Here is a 15449-nt window from a genome sequence, read left to right as displayed (position 1 = left end):
TTAGGTGTTTCTCCGCCATTCGGCATTCCTCAGCTGTGAATTCTCAGCTGTGTTTAGCTCTGAGCCCCATTTTTTAATAGGGTTATTTGTTTCCCTGCGGTCTAACTTCTTGAGTTCTTTGTATATTTTGGATATAAGGCCTCTATCTGTTGTAGGATTGGTAAAGATCTTTTCCCAATCTGTTGGTTGCCGTTTTGTCCTAACCACAGTGTCCTTTGCCTTACAGAAGCTTTGCAGTTTTATGAGATCCCATTTGTCAATTCTTGATCTTAGAGCATAAGCCATTGGTGTTTTGTTCAGGAAATTTTTTCCAGTGCCCATGTGTTCCAGATGCTTCCCTAGTTTTTCTTCTATTAGTTTGAGTGTGTCTGCTTTGATGTGGAGATCCTTGATCCACTTGGACTTAAGCTTTGTACAGGGTGATAAGCATGGATCGATCTGCATTCTTCTACATGTTGCCCTCCAGTTGAACCAGCACCATTTGCTGAAAATGCTATCTTTTTTCCATTGGATGGTTTTGGCTCCTTTGTCAAAAATCAAGTGACCATATGTGTGTGGGTTCATTTCTGGGTCTTCAATTCTATTCCATTGGTCTATCTGTCTGTCTCTGTACCAATACCATGCAGTTTTTATCACTATTGCTCTGTAATACTGCTTGAGTTCAAGGATAGTGATTCCCCCTGAAGTCCTTTCATTGTTGAGGATAGCTTTAGCTATCCTGGGTTTTTTGTTATTCCAGATGAATTTGCAAATTGTTCTGTCTAACTCTTTGAAGAATTGGATTGGTATTTTGATGGGGATTGCATTGAATCTGTAGATTGCTTTTGGTAAAATGGCCATTTTTACTATATTAATCCTGCCAATCCATGAGCATGGGAGATCTTTCCATCTTCTGAGGTCTTCTTCAAATTCCTTCTTCAGTGTCTTGAAGTTCTTATTGTACAGATCTTTTACTTGCTTTGTTAAAGTCACTCCGAGGTACTTTATATTATTTGGGTCTATTATGAAGGGTGTCGTTTCCCTAATTTCTTTCTCGGCTTGTTTCTCTTTTGTATAGAGGAAGGCAACTGATTTATTTGAGTTAATTTTATACCCAGCCACTTTGCTGAAGTTGTTTATCAGCTTTAGTAGTTCTCTGGTGGAACTTTTGGGATCACTTAAATATACTATCATATCATCTGCAAATAGTGATATTTTGACCTCTTCTTTTCCGATCTGTATCCCCTTGACCTCCTTTTTTTGTCTGATTGCTCTGGCTAGAACTTCAAGAACTATATTGAATAAGTAGGGAGAGAGTGGGCAGCCTTGTCTAGTCCCTGATTTTAGTGGGGTTGCTTCAAGTTTCTCTCCATTTAGTTTAATGTTAGCAACTGGTTTGCTGTATATGGCTTTTACTATGTTCAGGTATGGGCCTTGAATTCCTATTCTTTCCAGGACTTTTATCATGAAGGGGTGTTGAATTTTGTCAAATGCTTTCTCAGCATCTAATGAAATGATCATGTGGTTTTGTTCTTTCAGTTTGTTTATATAATGGATCACGTTGATGGTTTTCCGTATATTAAACCATCCCTGCATGCCTGGGATGAAGCCTACTTGATCATGGTGGATGATTGTTTTGATGTGCTCTTGGATTCGGTTTGCCAGAATTTTGTTGAGTATTTTTGCGTCGATATTCATAAGGGAAATTGGTCTGAAGTTCTCTTTCTTTGTTGTGTCTTTGTGTGGTTTAGGTATAAGAGTAATTGTGGCTTCGTAGAAGGTATTCGGTAGTGATCCATCTGTTTCAATTTTGTGGAATAGTTTGGATAATATTGGTATGAGGTCTTCTATGAAGGTTTGATAGAATTCTGCACTAAACCCATCTGGACCTGGGCTCTTTTTGGTTGGGAGACCTTTAATGACTGCTTCTATTTCCTTAGGAGTTATGGGGTTGTTTAACTGGTTTATCTGTTCCTGATTTAACTTCGGTACCTGGTATCTGTCTAGGAAATTGTCCATTTCCTGAAGATTTTCAAGTTTTGTTGAATATAGGTTTTTGTAGTAAGATCTGATGATTTTTTGAATTTCCTCTGAATCTGTTGTTATGTCTCCCTTTTCATTTCTGATTTTGTTAATTTGGACGCACTCTCTGTGTCCTCTCGTTAGTCTGGCTAAGGGTTTATCTATCTTGTTGATTTTCTCAAAGAACCAACTTTTGGTTCTGTTGATTCTTTCTATGGTCCTTTTTGTTTCTACTTGGTTGATTTCAGCTCTGAGTATGATTATTTCCTGCCTTCTACTCCTCCTGGGTGTATTTGCTTCTTTTTGTTCTAGAGCTTTTAGGTGTGCTGTCAAGCTGCTGACATATGCTCTTTCCTGTTTCTTTCTGCAGGCACTCAGCGCTATGAGTTTTCCTGTTAGCACAGCTTTCATTGTGTCCCATAAGTTTGGGTATGTTGTACCTTCATTTTCATTAAATTCTAAAAATTTTTTAATTTCTTTCTTTATTTCTTCCTTGACCAGGTTATCATTGAGTAGAGCATTGTTCAATTTCCAAGTATATGTGGACATTCTTCCTTGATTGTTATTGAAGACCAGTTTTAGGCCGTGGTGGTCCGATAGCACGCATGGGATTATTTCTATCTTTCTGTACCTGTTGAGGCCCGTTTTTTGACCAATTATATGGTCAATTTTGGAGAAAGTACCATGAGGAGCTGAGAAGAAGTTATATCCTTTTGCTTTAGGATAGAATGTTCTATAAATATCCGTTAGGTCCATTTGGCTCATGACTTCTCTTAGTCTGTCTACATCTCTGTTTAATTTCTGTTTCCATGATCTGTCCATTGATGAGAGTGGGGTGTTGAAATCTCCCACTATTATTGTGTGAGGTGCAATGTGTGTTTTGAGCTTTAGTAAGGTTTCTTTTACATATGTAGGTGCCCTTGTATTTGGGGCATAGATATTTAGGATTGAGAGTTCATCTTGGTGGATTTTTCCTTTGATGAATATGTAGTGTCCTTCCTTATCTTTTTTGATGACTTTTAGTTGAAAATTGATTTTATTTGATATTAGAATGGCTACTCCAGCTTGCTTCTTCTGACCATTTGCTTGGAAAGTTGTTTTCCAGCCTTTCACTCTGAGGTAGTGTCTGTCTTTGTCTCTGAGGTGTGTTTCCTGTAGGCAGCAGAATGCAGGGTCCTCATTGCGTATCCAGTTTGTTAATCTATTTCTTTTTATTGGGGAGTTGAGGCCATTGATGTTGAGAGATATTAAGGAATAGTGGTTATTGCTTCCCGTTATATTCATATTTGGATGTGAGGTTATGTTTGTGTGCTTTCATTCTCTTTGTTTTGTTGCCAAGACGATTAGTTTCTTGCTTCTTCTAGGGTCTAGCTTGCCTCCTTATGTTGGGCTTTACCATTTATTATCCTTTGTAGTGCTGGATTTGTAGAAAGATATTGTGTAAATTTGGTTTTGTCATGGAATATCTTGGTTTCTCCATCTATGTTAATTGAGAGTTTTGCAGGATACAGTAACCTGGGCTGGCATTTGTGTTCTCTTAGGGTCTGTATGACATCAGTCCAGGATCTTCTGGCCTTCATAGTTTCTGGCGAGAAGTCTGGTGTGATTCTGATAGGTCTGCCTTTATATGTTACTTGACCTTTTTCCCTTACTGCTTTTAATATTCTTTCTTTATTTTGTGCATTTGGTGTTTTGACTATTATGTGGCGGGAGGTGTTTCTTTTCTGGTCCAATCTATTTGGAGTTCTGTAGGCATCTTGTTTGCCTATGGGTATCTCTTTTTTTTTGGTTAGGGAAGTTTTCTTCTATGATTTTGTTGAAGATATTTACTGGTCCTTTGAGCTGGGAGTCTTCACTCTCTTCTATACCTATTATCCTTAGGTTTGATCTTCTCATTGAGTCCTGGATTTCCTGTATGTTTTGGACCAGTAGCTTTTTCCGCTTTACATTATCTTTGACAGTTGAGTCAATGATTTCTATGGAATCTTCTGCTCCTGAGATTCTCTCTTCCATCTCTTGAATTCTGTTGGTGAGGCTTGTATCTACAGCTCCTTGTCTCTTCTTTTGGTTTTCTATATCCAGGGTTGTTTCCATGTGTTCTTTCTTGATTGCTTCTATTTCCATTTTTAATTCCTTCAACTGTTTGATTGTGTTTTCCTGGAATTCTTTCAGGGATTTTTGCGATTCCTCTCTGTAGGCTTCTACTTGTTTATTAATGTTTTCCTGTGTTTCCCTAAGTGTGTTCATGTCTTTCTTGAAGTCCTCCAGCATCATGATCATATATGATTTTGAAACTAGATCTTGCTTTTCTGGTGTGTTTGGATATTCCATGTTTGTTTTGGTGGGAGAATTGGGCTCTGATGATGGCATGTAGTCTTGGTTTCTGTTGCTTGTGTTCCTGCGCTTGCCTCTCGCCATCAGATTATCTCTAGTGTTACTTTGTTCTGCTATTTCTGACAGTGGCTAGACTGTCCTATAAGCCTGTGTGTCAGGAGTGCTGTAGACCTGTTTTCCTCTCTTTCAGTCAGTTATGGGGACAGAGTGTTCTGCTTTCGGGCGTGTAGTTTTTCCTCTCTACAGGTCTTCAGCTGTTCCTGTGGGCCTGTGTCTTGAGTTCACCAGGCAGCTTTCTTGAAGCAGACAAGTTGGTCTTACCTGTGGTCCCGAGGCTCAAGTTTGCTCGCGGGGTGCTGCCTAAGGGCTCTCTGCGGGGGCAGCAACCAGGAAGACCTGTGCCGCCCCTTCCGGGAGCTTCAGTGCACCAGGGTTCTAGATGGCCTTTGGTGTTTTTCTCTGGCGTCCGAGATTTATGTACAGAGAGCAGTCTCTTCTGGTTTCCCAGGCTTGTCTGACTCTCTGAAGGTTCAGCTCTCCCTCCCACAGGATTTGGGTGCAGAGAACTGTTTATCCGGTCTGTTTCCCTCAGGTTCCGCCCGTGTCTCAGGCAGGGGTCCTGCCGCTCCTGGGCCCTCCCCCACGGGAGCCCAGAGGCCTTATACAGTTTCCTCTTGGGCCAGGGATGTGGGCAGGGGTGGACAGTGTTGGTGGTCTCTTCCGCTCTGCAGCCTCAGGAGTGCCCACCTGATCAGGCGGTGAGGTGTCTTTCCCACAGGGTCTGGGAGCAGAGAGCTGCTGAGGGCCCGGGATCCGCGGGCGTGGGACCTCCGGCAAACACAGGACGTGCCTGGTCCTAGATGAACTCTGCCTCTGTGTGTCCCGATCTCAACAGGCAGCTCTCTTGTAGCAGACAAGTTGGTCTTACCTGTGGTCCTGAGGCTCAAGTTTGCTCGCGGGGTGCTGCCCAAGGGCTCTCTGCCGGCAGCCACTTTATAATCCCAGCTCCATATGGTCCTGGGACCCCCAGTGGCCACACTTATGAGGATCCAAGAATTTCCAGGTAAACCACACACAGCCACCTCTCTCTGCCCACTTTATTTTTTAAATACTATTTGGTAATTCATTTTTGACATTGTCATTTAATTGCTTTTTGTTTACATTTCCTGTCTCTAAAATACTCTTTATATCCTTCCCTGCACTCCTAAAATGCACATGACATCTTATTTCATTAATTCTTACTGAATATGTATATATTTTCATATACATATATATTGAAATATAAATTTTAGTGACTGTATAAAATTGTATATATTTATGCTCTGTTGGTTTATTATTTGGTACTATGTGGCCAATTTTTGTTCTCTGGTTGTCCCTGAAGATGACAATCTCTTCCATTCCCAGATTTATAGTTTCCTGTAAATGGTTGTGTAGGCTAGACTTTCCCAGCTTTCTTCCTTCCATGCTGATATGTATACTGTAGTGACATTTTTTCTCATTATATTTTGGAGATCATATTGGTAGAATTTCATGGTGTACCTTCTGCCAACTAGCTTCCTTATCCTTAGACTCTTAGGATCATTCCTACCATCTTCTTCACTTTTTTCTTAGTCTTGGATGAGTGAACATTTTATAAGAGGGTACATTGCTTGATTTTAAATGTACATTTTGGAAAGGAGAAAGGTTTATGGAGTGGGACCCACTTGGTCTTTATTCCCTTTACCTTTTCATCTGGTAGCATGTAGTATACTTTCTAGCAACTTGAATTCTAACCATTAGCTATAAAGCTTCTAGTTGAGGACCAGCTCAACTTTTCCATATTTGATACCATAAGTAAAGTTTGTCTTCAGGATGATATCCTTAACACTAGTTAATATAGAACAACACCACCATCCAGGGCTCAGGGATCTATGTGGAAAAGCATGTCAATAACTATAAGGGGCAGAGGTATTCAGCTTCAGTGAAAAGGGGAAGCTGCTGCCACAGGAACAGCCATGGCCAAGAACACTGGCTTAGAGAACCACTGCATTAAGAACTTCAAGAACAAGGGCTGTGATGTGGAGACAATGTGAAGACACAGAAATCAAGTGGCAGTTGAACTCCGGAAGAACAAAAGAAATGATTAATACTTACTGAAAAGGAGAAATGTTCCTCAAGAAAAAGCTGAGAAGATTCAGATATTGATGCTGTATTTAAAGCACAAAATGAAACACTAGTAGCTATATTATAGAGTGTGACAAGTGATAATCTCGTAGTCCAGTTAAGTGCTGTGCAGGCAGCAAGGAAACTATTTTCCGGTGACAGAAATTCACCAATTAATGACCTAATAAAATCTGGGATTTTATCAATTCTTATCAAATGTCTAGAAAGGAATGACAATCCTTCACTACAGTTTGAAGCTGCTTAGACACTAATATACCATCAGGAACTTCTGCACAGACTCAAGCTGATGTACAGTCCAATGCAGTACCACATTTTTCTGTGACTCCTCCATTTCCCACATCAGAATGTTTGTGAACAAGTGGTGTGGGCTTTGGGAAACAATGTAGGTGATGGTCTTCATGCAGATTGTGTCTTATCACTGGGAGTTGTCAAACTTCTTCTGTCCTTAATCAATTCTTCCATTCCTATCACCTTTCTTCAGAATGTCACATGTGTCATTGTCAATCTTTGTAGAAATAAAGAACCCTCACCACCTATGGAGACCGTTCAGGAGATTTTGCCAGCTTTATATGTCCTCATCTACCATACAACATTAGACATTCTTGTAGACACTGTTTGGGTACTGTCCTACTTGACAGGAAATGAGCAGATACAGATGGTTACTGATTTAGGTGTTGAACCCTTCCTCATGCCCCTTCTGAGTCACCAGAAAGTCAAAGTTCAAACTGCAGCACTCAGAGAAGTTGGGAACATAGTTACTGGCACTGATGTGCAGACCCAAGTGCTTCTTAGTTGTGGTGTGCTGTCCCACTTTCCAAACCTGTTGACACACCCAAAAGAGAAAATAATAAGGAAGCAGTATGGTTCCTTTCCAATATAACAGCAGGCAATGAGCAGCAAGTTCAAACTGTAATAGATGCTGGGTTAATCCCTATGATTATTCATCAGCTCCCTAAGGGGGACTTCAGAACACAAAAGGAAGCTCCTTGGGCAATTAGCAGTTTAACAATAAGTGGCAGAAAAGGTCAAGTTGAATACCTTGTACAACAGAATGCAATACCACCATTCTGTAATTTACTGTCATTAAAAAATCTCAAGTGGTGCAGGTGGTTCTAGATGGTCTAAAAAAATCATGCTGACTGATGTCTGATGATGAAGCAAGTACAATAGCTTAGATCATAGAAAAGTATGGAGGCTTGGAGAAAATTGAAGTTTTGCAGCAACATGAAATTGAAGACATATATAAATTAGCATTTTAAATCATAAATCAATACTTTTCGGGTGATGATATTGATGAAGATCCTAGACTCATTCCTGAAGCAACACAAAGAGTTACTTAGAATTTTGATCCAACAGCCAACCTTCAAACAAAAGAATTTAATTTCTAAGGTCAATTAAGTGCCACATCTTTTATTCAATATGAAACACCACCAGATGGCCACCAGGCGATAAGACAGTAAGCAACAGAAGGCTCCCAGCACTCTTGCCTCTTCATTTTGATGTTTTTAAAGCAAGCCATGTCTCAGTCACTTTGCAGTTGCCAAAAGTCACTCTCTCATGGATTGTAAATGTATATGCATGATTTCCTAACTAGAATTCCCCCTAACCATCTCAACTCCCCTATATTTTCCACACTCCCTGGTGCCACATGCTGACATTTGCAGTCTCCAATTAGAATACTCCATAGTGGAGGTGTATCAGCTGCCCACTGATGCATATCCCTTTGGAAAAAAGTGTGCTGTGGATCAAGACTTTGGTGTGATGTATATTTATGTTGGAAGGCTACAGAGGTGCAGTGTGATCTGAGCTCTATCATTGTCCTCCACAAACATATTTTCATATTTTTTAAATTTTAATTGTCTTAGATATTTTATGTAGTTATATTTCAAATGTTATCCCCTTTCCCCCTTTCCCATTGTCCCTCTCCCTTCCCCCTGCTCCTATTAGGATGCTCCCATTCCCTCCCACCAACCCACTCCAATCTCAATGCCTTGGCATTACCCTACATTGTGGAAATGAGCCTTCACATGACCAAGGGCTTTTCCTCCTATTGATGCTGGACAATGCTATCTTCTGCCACATATGTGGCTAGAGTCATGTGTTCCCCCATGTGTACTCATTAGTTGGTGAATTAGTCCCTGGGAGCTCTGGTGGGGTCTGAATGATTGATATTGTGGTTTATCCTATGGTGTGGCAAATCCCTCCAGCTCCTTCACTATTTTCTCTAACTCCTCCATTGGGGTCCCCTTGTTCAGTTCAATGGTTAGCTGCAACCATCCCCATCCGTATCAGTAGGGCTCTGGCAGAGCCTCTAGGAGACACCCATATCTGGCTCCTTACAGCGAGCACTTCTTGGCATCAGCAATAATGACTAGGTTTGGTGGCCATATATGGGATTGATCCCCAGGTGGGGCAGTCTCTGGATAACCTTTTCTTTAGTCCCTGATCCACTCTTTGTCCCTGTATTTCTTCCTGTGATTGTTTTGTTCTCCCTTCTAAAAAGGAATGAAGCATCCACATTTTGGTCTTCCTTCTTGTTGGGCTTCATGTGGTCTGTGATTAGGTATTTTCAGCTTTTGGCTAATAATCCACTTATCAGTGAGTTCATATTGTATGTTCTTTTGTGATTGGGTTACCTAACTCAGGATGATATTTTCTATCCATTTGCGTATGAATTTTATGAAGTCATTGTTTCTAATAGCTGAGTAGTACTCCATTGTGTAAATGTACCACATTTTCTTTATCCACTCCTCTGTTGAAGGACATCTGAGTTCTTTCCAACTTCTGGCTATTACAAATAAGGCTGCTATGAAGACAGTAGACCATGTGTCCTGGTTATATGTTGTATCATCTTTTGGGCTACCAGGAGTGGTATAGCTGGGTTGTCAGGTAGTACTATGTCCAAGTTTTAGAGGAACCTCCAGACTGATTTACAGAGTGGTTGTACCAGTTTGCAGTCCCACCAAAAATGGAGGAGTGTTCCTCTTTGTTCACATCCTCACCAGCATCTGTTGTCACCTGAGTTTTTTTTTTTTTATCTTAGCCGTTCTGACTGGTGTGAGGTGGAATCTCAGGGTTGTTTCGATTTGCATTTCCCTGATGACTAAGGATGTTGAACATTTCTTTAGGTACTTCTCATCCATTTGATTCCTCAGCTGAGAATTTTTGTTTAGCTCTGTACCCCATTTTTTAAAAAGATTTACTTATTATATATAAGTACACTGTAGCTCTCTTCAGACACACCAGAAGAGGGTGTCAGACCTCATTACAGATGTTTGTGGGTCACAATGTGGTTGCTGGGACCTCTGGAAAAGCAGTCAGTGCTATTAACCAATGAGCCATCACTCCAGCCCCTGTAAACATTTTAAAATAGGGTTATTTGGTTCTCTGTAGTCTAAGTTCTTGAGTTCTTTGTATATATTGAATATTAATCATCCATCGGATGTAGGATTGATAAAGATCTTTTACCAAGATGGATGTAGGATTGGTAAAGATCTTTGACCAATCTGTAGGCTGCTGTTTTGTCCTAATGACAGTGTCCTTTACCTTACAGAAGCTTTGCAATTTTATTAGGTCCCATTTGTCTATTGTTGATCTTAGAGCATAAGACATTGGTGTTTCTGTTCAGGAAATTTTCTCCTGTGCCTATGTGTTCAAAGCTTTCTCCCAGTTTCTCTTCTGATAGATTGAGTGTACCTGGTTTTATGTGGAAGTCCTTGATCCGCTTGGACTTGAACTTTTTACAGGGCAATAAGAATGGATCAATTTGGATTCTTCTACATGCTGACCCTCAGTTGAACCAGCACTATTTGTTGAAAATATTTTCTTTTTTTTCTTACTGAATAGTTTTAGCTCCTTTGTCAAAGGTCAAGTGACCATAGGTGTGTGGGTTCATTTCTGGGTCTTCAATTCTAGTCATTTGGTCTACCTGCCTGTCTCTGTAACACCACCAGAGTTTTTATCACTATTGCTCTGTAATACTGCAGATGGTGATTTCCCCAGAAGTTCTTTTGTTGCTGAGGATAGTTTTTGCTATCCTGGGTTTTTTGTTATTCCAAATGAATTTGCAAATTGCTTTTTCTAACTCTATGAAGAATTGAGTTGGAATTTTGATGATGATTGCCTTGAATCTGTAGATTGCTTTTGACAGCATGGCCATTTTTACTGTATAAATCCTGCCAATCCAGGAGCATGGGAGATATTTCCATCCTCTGAGATCTTCTTCAATTTCTTTCTTCAAAGACTTGAAGTTATTGTCATACAAATCTTTCATTTGATTGGATAGAGTCACAATGAGGTATTTTATATTCTTTGTGACGATTGTGAAGGGTGTCCTTTCTCTAGTTTCTTTCTCAGCCTGTTTATCCTTTGAGTAGAGGAAGGCTATTGATTTTTTGAGTTAATTTTATATCTAGCCAGTTTGCTGAAGTTATTTATCAGACTTAGTAGTTTTCTGCTGAAACTTTTGAGGTCACTTAAATATACTATGATGTCAACTGCAAATAATGATATTTTGACTTCTTCCTTTTCAATTTGCATCCCTTTGACCTCCAGTTATTATCTGATTGCTCTGGTTAAGACTTTAAGTACCACATTGAATAAGTAGGGTGAGAGTGAGCAGCCTTGTACAGTTTCTGATATAAATGGGATTGCTTCAAGTTTCTCTTTACTTAGTTTGATGTTGGCTACTGGTTTGCTGTATATGGTTTTTACTATATTTAGGTTTGAGCCTTGAAATCCTGATCTTTCCAAGACTTTTATTACCAAAGGATATTGAATTTTGTCAGCATCAAATGAGATGATCATGTGTTTTTTTCCTTTGAGTTTGTTTATATAAGAATTGCCTTGATCATGTTCCTTCACTGCAATAAATCCCTCATTTCAGAAGTTGGTACCAGGACTGATTCTAAAAGAACAGAAGTATAAAAAAACAAAAACAAATCAAAACACAAAACAATAACAACAACAACAACAGAACAGAAGTATAAGAATTAACTTTATTTTAAATTTTTTAAATTATATATTTTATTTATTTACATTTCAAGAGTTATCCCTTTTCCCTGTTCCCCCTCTGCAAACTCCTGATCCCATGCCTCCTTACCCTGTTTCTATGAGGGTCCTTCCACATCCACCCACCCATTTCTGCCTCACTGCCCTAGCATTCTTTTACACTGGGGCATCAAGCCTGCACAGAACCAAGGGTCCCCCCTTCAACTGTTGCCAGATAAGACTCCTTCGGCTCCTTCACTCCTTCCCCTAACTTTTTTCATTGGGGTCCCTGTGATCAGTCTGATGGTTGGCTTCAAGCATCAACATCTGTATTGGTAAGGATCTGGCAGATACTCTCAGGAGACAGCTTTATCAGACTCCTATCAGCAAGCAGTTCTTGGCATGAGCAATAGTGTCTGGGTTTGTTGTCTGCATGTGGGATGAATTCCCAGATAGGACAGTCTCTGGATGGCCTTCCCTTCAGTTTCTGCTCCACTCTTTTTTCCTGTATTTCTTTTAGACAGAAGCAATTGTGGGTTAAAATTTGGAGAAGGGTGTGACCCCATCCCTCAACCAGGGGTGGGGGCATATCTAGCCTCTGGATATGGTTTTGACAGGTTCCCCCTGCCCTTTGTGGGGTATTTCAGCTAATTACATTCCTGTGGGGCCCTGGGAGGCTCTTGCTTTCCTGGCATCTGGGACCTTTCTGGTTGCTATTTTCAGTTCCCCATCCCCCATTACTACACACCTCTGCTCAATTTCCTGACCCTCTGTACATCTCCTCCATCTCCTCCTATACCTGATTCTGCCCCTATTTTCCCCCTGACCTTTCTTCTTCCCAAATCCCTTCCAACCTCTATTTCCCTTGATCATTTTGTTCCTCCTTCTAAGTAGGACTGAAGCATCAACTCTTTGGTCTTCCTTCCTTTTGAGCTTCATGTGATCTGTGAGTTTTATCACGGGTATTTCAAGCTCTTTGCCTAATGTACACTTATCAGTGAGTACCCACCATGTCTATTCTTTTGTGACTGAGTTACCTCACTGAGAATGATATTTTCTAGATACAACCATTTGCCTGTGAATTTAATGAAGTCATTGTTTTTAAAAGTTGAGTAGTACTTCATTGTGTAAATGTACCACATTTTTGGTATCCATTCCTCTATTGAGGGATATCTGGGTTGTTTCCAGTTTCTGGCTATTTCAAGTAAGACTGTTATGAGCATAGTGGAACATGTGTCCTTATTACATGTTGGAGCAACTTTTGGCCAGATGCTCATTTTCTGAGTAACCTCCAGACTTATTTCCATAGTGGCTGTACAGCTTGCAATCCCCCCAGCAATTGAGGAATATTCCTCTTTCTCTACATCCTTGTCAGCATCTACTGTTGCCTGAGTTTTTAATCTTAGCCATTCTTGTTGGTCTGAGGTGGAATCCCAGGGTCATTTGATTTGAATTTTACTGATGACTAAGGATGTTAAATATTTCTTTAGATGCTTCTCAGCCATTTGAGATTCCTCAGTTGAGAATTCTTGGTTTAGCTCTGTACCCTATTTCTTCAAGTCTCTGAGGAAAGTAATTGAAAATGACCTCAGAAGATGGAAAGATCTCCCATGCTCATGGATCAGGAGGACTGACATATTAAAAATGGCCATCTTACCATTTTTACCAAGCAATCTACAGATCCAATGTAATCCACATCTAAATTCACACTCAATTCTTCACAGAGATTGAAACAGAAATTCTCAAATTCATCCGGAATAACAAAAATCTCAGGAGACTGAAAACCATTTTCAACAGTAAAAAAGAACTTTGGGTGGAATCATCAGCCCTGACCTCATGTTGAACTACATAGAACAATAGTGATAAAAACTGCATGGTGTTGGTACAAAGACAAGCAAGTAGATAGGTAGAATAGAAGATACAGAAATAAACCCACACACCTATGGTCACTTGATCTTTGACAAAGAAGCCAAAACTATCCAGTGGATAAAAGAGCATTTTCAACAAATAGTGCTGGTTCAACTGATGGTCAGAATATAGAAGGGTACAAATTGAACCATTCTTACCTTCTTGTACAAAGCTCAAGTCCAAGTGGATCCACATAAAACCAGATGCGCTGAATCTAATAGAAGAGAAAGTGGTGAAGAGTCTCAAACACATAGACCTGGGAAATTTTCCTGAACAGAACACTAATAGATCATGCTCTAAAATCAACAATTTATAAATGAGATATCATAAAATTGAAAAGCTTTTATAAGGCAGAGGACCCTGTCAATTGTGACCTTTGCCAAGGAGGGATTCAATAATCAAGTAAATAGATTGACCCATTCTCTGGACATTGATTCTCTTTCCACAGCCATTCCTTTCACTTCCCAATGGACACATGAAAAAAGTGGACATATTTACAGAGATTGGGGCTATGAATGGGCTCAATAACATAGACTTTCACTGACCAAAGCTGACCTGCCAACAGCTGTTCCTGAATCTACCAATATCAGAGACCAACACTGAGCCCCATCTATGGCACCATTTCTTGAGATGATTAGCTAGCATTGTGGTGGCAGGCAAGTTTGGTACATTGGGCCAATTCCTTATGTAGGATTGTGTCTGGAGTAGAGGAGATCTTTTAGGGTGTCTCTTTATATAATAATGCCCTGTGATTAAAGTCAATGAGACCCAATAGCAGCATAATCTAAGAAGAATGACAAAGGACAAAGACCCTTCAGGAAAGAAGGGTCACTTCTTCAAGAAAAAAAACCTAGACTTGGTGAGGTGCTTCCAGAATGTGGAGAATAGGTCAACAATAACTCTAGTTATAAATATTTTCTGAGGCAGCCAGTTTCAGAAAGAAGGATTATAATTTATATGAGTGCTTCAGTTTTATTTTGGTAAGATTGGATTTGTACTGGTAATTGGGGTTTCCATCAATTTCTTTAACATCAATTAAGAGAACATTAGTGGTTGTAACTGTAGGACTGTTAACCATGTCAGGAAGCTTGGTAAGGTAGAGCAGGTCTGAAACCCTGGAGAGTAGGTGGGTATACACCTGAGATGGTAGGCACCTCCTTGTTCTGTGCCAGATTCCTGGCCTGGAACACATGCCATGCTCTTCATGTTGATCACATATCCTAAAACAGAGCTCTTCAAGCTAATAAGTTACCCAGAGGCCCTGAGGGTTTAGCTAGTAAGCTCCCTTTCCTGACATTCCTCCCTGAAAAGGGTATTTCATCTCTGGCCCATCCGGATATATTGGTATACAGCAATTTTCCACAATGAATAGTTGATAAACTATTTAGAGCTATGGATTCTCTCTCTCATCTACCACTGCCATGGGGAACATGGAGAAGGCCTTTGCCTACAGAGCCACAGATTAAGTCTCCCTTAGAAGGCCTCTTTGTGCTTCCAGCAACAACTGCCACAAAGCTAAAAATAATGACCAAGGAACTAAGTCTGAGATCCCAGTTCTCCTGTCCTGGCCTAAATGCAGTCCTCAGCTTATGGGACTCCAACTCTACTCCCAACTCCTCATGGCTCAGGGATGTCTAGATGTCCAGAAGTTTGGGAGCCTTGGTTTCAGCTCTTTGTGAGCCCAAGGACCACCTGACTCCCGAGTCCTCTGTGCAGCACCCCAGAGTTGACTGGATGTCTGAGGATCTAGAAAGCTGAGCTTTTGCTTCCACCATCTAGGACTGCATTCTCTACCCCTAGAGCAGTGTCTAGGCCCATTTCTGATGTCCAGTACACATGGATCACTGTGGTGTTGTATAAGAAGTATCAAAATTCCTATGTTTTACCTTCCCAACAGCCCCCTTTTCTGGGAATTTAGGCCACAGAGCTTTCTTTCATCTTTTCAAAATGCCAAAATCCTAACATCCAGACTTACTCCAACAAAATACCAAATCCTCCCCTCACATTTCTAAGGAGGATATATAAGTGGCTCTTTATAAGAGAAGTCACATGAT

General features: G+C 40.3%; 1 pseudogene; it reads left to right on the top strand.

Annotated features, from left to right (window-relative positions):
• Positions 1 to 6329: 6329 nt before the first annotated feature.
• On the top strand, positions 6330 to 7886 carry Kpna4-ps1 (karyopherin subunit alpha 4, pseudogene 1; annotated as a pseudogene).
• Positions 7887 to 15449: the final 7563 nt, after the last annotated feature.

Source organism: Rattus norvegicus, chromosome 14 (genome assembly GCF_021556685.1).
Source record: "Rattus norvegicus strain SHRSP/BbbUtx chromosome 14, alternate assembly SHRSP_T2T, whole genome shotgun sequence".
Taxonomy (NCBI): domain Eukaryota; kingdom Metazoa; phylum Chordata; class Mammalia; order Rodentia; family Muridae; genus Rattus; species Rattus norvegicus.
This window is presented reverse-complemented; position numbering and strand designations above follow the sequence as displayed.